Consider the following 7,517-nt stretch of genomic DNA (forward strand, 5'->3'; position numbering starts at 1 on the left):
ATCTTTGAGGGCTCCAACTGAAACTACATGGATTTGAATTTACATTCATGACGGGGATAGGATTTTGTTGAACAGAAATGGCCTCTACCTTTTTTGTGAGTGATTCGATTAGAGTTTTAAGCTCGGGATCGTGTTTAATTTCAAACATACCGGCGGCCTTAACTGTATTTGATGAACTAGCGGAGCGGTGGATATCGTCACTACCCCCCCAGTTGTTATTTCGCTTAGTTTGATCCTCTAAAAATTTATAAGCCTCCGAGGCTCCTTTACTTAGAAAACTACCCCCATTCATTATGTCTAGGACTTCTTTATAGTGGTATAGAAGTCCTTTGAAAAAGGCACGAACTAACGTGTCTTTCGCTAAGTTATGATGTGGACACTCTATAAGGAGATCGGTGAAACGATTCCAAGCCTCTGAAAATGATTCATGAGGATTTTGTCGAAAAAGAAATGAATCTTGGAAAGCATCTCATCCGTCTTTAGGGGTGGGTAAAAATGTTCCATAAACAGCTGAACAAGTTTAGCCCACGAGTCCACAGAATTAGGCATTTGGGCAGTTAACCAAGACGCCGCCTTATCGGCTAAGGTGAAAGGGAATACCCTGAGTTTAATTTGTTCCGCACCAACCGTAGGATGGTGGAATGTTGTTAGGACTTGTTCAATCCTACACATGTGCTGATAAGGTTTTTCATGGTCTAACCCATGAAAAACGGGTAACAAATTAAAAATATTTGGGGGGATTCGGAAATCCCCCACTGGGTCTGCTAGAACGATGTAAGATTTGGGGCTATCGCTCAAGGCTTTATAAAAGTCCGAGAGAGGAATCTCTCCTTCGCCGGGCATCGTGTCAGGTGGTGTGTGTGAAATAGTAGCTAGAGGTGTAGTGGGTGGTATATTAGATAGAATTGTTTGTTGACGTTGTTGTGTGATTACGTTTGGTGTTTTTGTTCGACCAGACCTTAATCTCATACAAGGCTAAGACCAAATTTAGCTAAACACATCAACACTCCAAACAATTATGATATACTAGTATAAACCTCTAACAGGAGATGTGAGGTACAGAAGAAAGGAATACCTGATTGCGTCCTTGCTTCGCTTATGAATAGCGTCTTGTTTACGCGTGTTTAGTGTATATAACTAGTTAGAACACTGAAAAACTTGAAAAATCGAAGTTCGAATCAAACCTATGGAAATTCGGCAAAAGTCATTTCGAGGTGAATGGCTTCGCTTAGAAGCTTGATCCACGCTCCATGTAACTCCAAGTTACAGTGTTTTAGGCTGGTTATTTCGAGATGGGGAGCTGGTCGCTCTCAAGGTTCCAGCGTATATGGTAGTGGCGCCGCTTAGGGGCGGTCGCTCCGTGTATTTTTTCGCGGAACTTTTCAATGCTGAAACGGAGAACCACAGTATGAATCAAACAAGGGTGGGTGGGTGAAATGGGACTTTAAGAAAAGTTGTTATACTACGAAAACAATGCGAAAGTGAAACTAAGATGGCAGCGGCGCCATTTGATAAATCATAAAATTGATAGTTTACCTACGAAATGAACGATGAAACTCAAAACATAAGTAAACTAAAACTATCTTATGAGCCTATATTTTATCAAAGATTCTACTCTCAATCCTATGAGAAATAGTGGAGTAGATGATTCGTTCCACTCCTAGTCCTTCCGCATGCTGTGTCTCTACGTATAAGTAATCTACTCTAAGTCTAATGAGACATTTACGAAATGGCAACTAGACTACAATGCAACTACCCACAAGATGCAACTAGTCGGCTATTTAAACAACTATGGGAATGCTACGTTGATTCTATGATAAGGAGTTAGAGGGGGATTGATTCCACCTTAACTCAACTTAACCCTACTAATGATCTTAATCATCGTAATCGAATTGAGCTGCTTGAGAACAACTGGTTACTCCTAATCCCTAATTACACATGGCATTTCTACCAATTCATAACTAGCATGTGAACGATTACACCCATTCTCATGGTGAACTAATCGTTTCTAGAGTGGAAAGGAAATTACGGCGACTTCTACGATAATCGAATCAAGCTTTCATCAAGGCTTCTCAACCCCTCAATGGAGGTTTAGCCGAGAATCATCACTATTTATCATTCCCAATGGAATTCAAACAAGACATGATATAAAGATTTGAACTTTACTTGTTTAAACTCAATTCAAAACTACTAATGCAATAATTGAATTAAACTAATAATGACAATTAATTGAATCTACGAATTGAAACTAAACAATTAATGGAAATGAAACTAACTTATAGAGAACACTATTTTATTAATCTAATGAATAATAAAACAAAGATTCAAATACTAAATTAATAATCTAACTAATCTAAGTCTAGCTATCTACGTAATAAGGGAAATTAGATCTACACAATTGTAAATGACAAGAATCGAAATTGACAAACTAGCTATTTTATTAATCAAACTAATTAAGAATAATGATTCTAAGAGTTTAATCTAAAACAAGAATTGAATTTAAACTAAACTTAATTTTATTACATGAAAACTAGATCTATAATTATCTATAGTTTTAGGTCTAACTAGCTACCATTAACAAAGAGTCAATCTCTTGTTTTTATACTTTCAGATCCAAAAATCATGCATGGGCTTGGAGCCATGTTTTGGGCCAGAGAATCAGGCCCAAAACCCAATTCTTTCAGTCCAAAAAGGCCTCTTCAACTGCAGTTGGCTTCAATAGACTTTGTGTCCACTTCTGCTCCTCTGATTGGGTCAAGGCTTGGACCATTGGAAAGCTCTTTCCGAGCCGGTCGTTTTGACATAAGGTAAGCCCCATTCCGAGGTCTGAGTCTAAAGATACGGCCTTCGGAAGTTCTCACGACTTTGTGTCTTTGTTTACGCGCGTCGACTTTTCAGCTTTTGACCGGGCTTCAGAAAGGCTTTGTCTTCTTGAATCTTGGCCTTTAATCACGGAACTCCTTAGTAACCGACCTTTGCTCCTTTATCTCGTTAAAGTGGCACATTTCTGCACATAATGGACTTTGAAGCCTGAAATGCATAAAAACACGTAATCAGTGTTAACTCTTAATTATTACTCACATAATTGGTCTAAAAGTATGACTGTTACAGGGTTAAAACTACAGTTTTGGGCTCTTATCAGCGGTCGTGAGCTGACTTGGGGTGGCTAGGGTTTAGAAATTATGAGGAAGAAGATGGTCGGATGGGCGGTTGCGTGGGCTAAATAGGGTTGATGGCACGTACCTCGCATGTGCCTCCTAAGTTAAAATGAAATTTTGGCCCAAGCCTAAATGAAATTAGGAAATTCTGATCTTGCCCTCAGTGCCTTGCCAACTTCAAGAGCCGATCCGCGCTTCGTTACTCGTCCGATCTTGACCCGTGAGGTACTAAAACGATCAGCATCGAAAATGCTATGCAACGGTATTAGGTACACACATATCCAACGGTGGATGAAAAATAGATGATGGAAAGAAACGAAAATAAACTGTGAGCAAATATGTCCAAACAACAGAAATAAAATTTTAATTAATTTTTTTTGGGTTTTGAATATGTTTGACTGAAATTTAAAAAAAGTGGGTCATTTTAAGTCAGATTCCCAAGACTCAGAAGTTTTTGAAAACTTGAGTCAATCCCAATCACATGGCTGGATTACTCTCTTAGACTCAGTGTAATGCACTGGAGGAAAACACGTGTAGACTTTATAAATATAATTATTATGAGGTTGAAGACCGGGACAAGTTGGTGTTTGACAGTTCGAGCACCAGCCTTCTCTTATGGCTCGTCTCTTACGTGCGTATGAACTTTTATCCAATCTAAGGATGGTTTTTGGTATAAGTATCCATATCTTTAGCTGCAATTCTCTAGGAAGTGCTTGCGCACGATCATTGAAACTTATCCATCTAGTCTTGCTAGGTGAAGGGTTTTTGTTCGTTAATTACAGAAGACATTTTGAAAGCTTTTTGAAATTTTTTGAAAAGTTTTTAGAAAGAGAGAGATTGAGAAGGGGGAAAGATTTTTAAGAAATGAAGAATTTTATAAAATTTGTACAAGTTTGAGTCTTTTAATGATAGATTCTTGAGACAAATAGAAAGGTGGAGGCAAAAGATAGAATTAAACAGAGAATAGTATCACTTTGGGTTACTCTATTTGTTAAATTCTCGTTTGGAGATGCCTGTTCCTCTTTTTTTTTTTTAAGCAAAAGATATCTACAACTATATAGAGGTTTTGACAAAAATATAAAATTATATTTGAATACGGTATCATTTTGGTTACTCCAGGACGTATAATTTTCATTTTTATTTCCTCTAGTTTTGAAAACTAAGGAGAGATGGTTTAAGAAACTCGTACTCAAAAGCTATTATTCTAGATGCTAATACTTTTTCCAGAAAACAAACCATAACAGATAATCTCAGGCAACTTTTATGTTAGTTCTGTGGCGAACCCAATCTAGATAGACATAGCTTCAGCTACGTGAGTTAGGGGATTTATTGCACAAGACATGGAATGTCCTGACCCGGGTGAATAACTCGGCGATATAGGCAACCCTCAGTAAGCAAAACTGATCTCAAACTGCCCCTAGATTATGTTGTTCGGGCTCTGTGTAAAATCCATTGCCCATTTTGTTTTTGCAAAATCACATAACTATTTATGTATCAAGAATCTAGCATTAACAGAACAGAGAAAACAACTGTTTTGAAAAAAAAATGTAAAAGAAAGAAAATAAAATTTGTATACTCACTCCACATGTTCACACTAACTCAAACGACGAGTAAAAAGTGTTTTACAAAGAATATGAGAGATATACGTGGACTAAGGTTTCAGCACTTACAACCACACACTCCAAGTGGAGTGGTTCAATTACCTTATTGATATATTCCTTAAAGAAAAAGATGGAATGGAATGGAATGGAGAAGGAATGCATCGCAAAAAAGAGGATTTAATCCTAATAGATGGGATGATCATGAAAGAGTTTTTAGCGCTCTAGCTTCGTTCACGTCACTTGTTGCTTCAAAAGCTGTGTTTGTTGGTTTGGGGTTTGGAATAGCTTGACCTGGAACACACCTTTTTGGGTTTTGTCTTAGGCTAACAAGTTTAGATATTGTTGCATGGATGCTAGGATTTGGGTTTGTTATTGTATGATAGATAACATTATTTCGGTGGGCTTATCTGTTTAGACGCTAGTTGATAGTGTAATTGGAACTAGGTCTCTTTGGTTGTTGATATATGGGTTTTGGTAGTTCTGGTTAAAATGTGATGGAACCAATGCTCTGTTCTAATTGTTATGGGTACCTTGTCCTTGTCCTTGTCTGAATGTATTTGGTAGTTTGTTGAAACCTGGAGGTGGTTAGTTTTGTGGAATGTTAGTCCATACAAAGTTTGGATGTTGTCTCCATGGTGTATTTGATACATTGAAAGCACATACTTCTTCTGGCTAAAGTGATGATAGGTTTGTGATCAAGGGACAGGTGGCATATATATGATTTAAGCTTAGATAGAAATTGCATGGTGAGGTATTTATGTTCATGACAGGATGAGGGGTTTGGTCTTTTTATTTGGTTGTGACGGCATCTATCATTTTTGTGAGGGTTTCGATTAAAGTTTTGATTTTTGGATCGAATTTCACCTAAAAAATACCACTAGCTTTAGATGTACTAGGTTGGGATGTTCTAGAATTGTTTATATCATCCCAATGGATATTCTTTTCAGCTTGGTTTTCAAGAAAGGTTAAGGCTTCGGTTTCACCTCTATCCAAAAAATTACCATTCACTACGTCAAAATGGGAAATATAGGACACGGGCTACACTTGAGGAAGGACGGTTAGTAACAATTGTATTACTATTGACGGCCCAAGAAGTAAAAGGGACGGCCTATCACAGTCTTAATGATCATAGACGACTTCAATCAGTCGATCATTTCCGCTCCAAAATTTTCATCCCCAAAACACTTGTTTCCCTCTCTCCCCGCCTCTATTTCATTTTAGGGAGAACTTAAAATTTCACTCCTATTATCTTAATTATTTTGTTCAACAAAAGAAATTAATCATTTTGCTTTGGTGTTAGATAAAACTTTTAGTTAGGGTATTGATCTTTCTCTTTTTATTAAAACTTTTCAAACTTAAATATTTATGATTATTTTGGCTTTCCTCTTCATCTTCCTCAACTGAATCGTTTGTTTTTTTTTGGACAAAGACAGAGATGTGGAGTTACAACATTTGAAGCTTGTAACTAGTTGTTTGTGACTCTCCACATAGTTAAAACTCGTAAGTATCAAACTATTTTGTTATTTTATTTGTGTTAGTTATTTCACTCTATACGGTAGGAAATGTTGAAGTTAGTATCTTTAAATGTTGAAGCTTGTTTTTTTTTTTTTTGAGTTACAACTGGTCAAGGTGCTTGCAAATCATCCGACAAATTTCTTAAACCATTTTCACTCAACTACGGAAGGTAAAATCATATAGTGGGTTTCCTAATTTTTGTCTTTACTTTTTATTGTCAAGTGAAATATTCATGGGTCATATGTTTTTGTCCATGCCTGTGTTTGTGCTCTAAAATTATTGTAGCTGGTTTAGAGAATTGAATAGTATTTGCTTTGTTCATGCTTTCTCTTTAACAGACATGTTTGAAGGCAGCTTATATATAGTGCCTTGAACAACTTGTACCTGGGCAGCTTATATAAGACAATGTATAAGCTATGCACGACACTATATAAGCTGTGCGCGACACTATATAACAGAGAAAGTTTATATATGACAATGTATAAGCTTATATACGACAATGTATAAGCTGTGCACGACACTGTATAAGTCCGTCCACAACTGAAGCACACACTTACTAAGAGAATCATATGTTTTTAACATATCAACACACCATCCTTGAATTAAAAATTATTCATAGTGATAGAAAAGTAATTAAATTTGGTTGTTTGCACATGTGGCAAGTTGGGGCAGCTTGGGCAACTAATATGGAGTGGCACTTGATAAAGCAAATCAAGCTCTATATTTGACCACCAAAATGGAGTGTAGCGAGTTGTCAACTTGATATAGAGTATGGGTTGGTGTGAAAAATTTGAGCTGCCCACTCTACACGTAGGACAATAGAGTAGCATTGAAGATGCTCTGAGGTATTATTGAATGCCTAGTTAAAACTTAGGATTCTATCTCATTTGTTCTCTTTGTGAGATTTCCAGAAAAGGATCTGACCACCCTGACTTGTTTGACTCGTCTCATGGTTCAGTGAACATGTGAGGTGACTACATCTACAAACTGAACACACAATTAAATTTGTAGGGCGTGGTATAGATTATAGACAAACTATAGAAGTACAAAGTATAGATTGACTATATATAAAGTTCCAAAGTTCCAACCCCTTGAATTTTACTCCATACTAATCATAGTTTATGTTAATTTGTTAATCGGGTATGGTACTTGGTACTTAAATGTGTATGTGTCATTCTTGCTTTAGAAAACTGATTTTGAGCTAACAGAACTTGACTGTAAAACTTGTTTTTATCTGGTGTAT

At 36.7% G+C, this 7,517-nt stretch overlaps 1 pseudogene; it reads left to right on the plus strand.

Annotated features, from left to right (window-relative positions):
• Positions 1–362: 362 nt before the first annotated feature.
• Positions 363–458, plus strand: LOC147509105 (small nucleolar RNA R71; annotated as a pseudogene).
• The last annotated feature ends 7,059 nt before the right edge of the window (positions 459–7,517 follow it).

This window comes from Coptis chinensis, chromosome 3 (genome assembly GCF_015680905.1).
Source record: "Coptis chinensis isolate HL-2020 chromosome 3, ASM1568090v1, whole genome shotgun sequence".
In the NCBI taxonomy this organism is placed as follows: Eukaryota; Viridiplantae; Streptophyta; class Magnoliopsida; order Ranunculales; family Ranunculaceae; genus Coptis; species Coptis chinensis.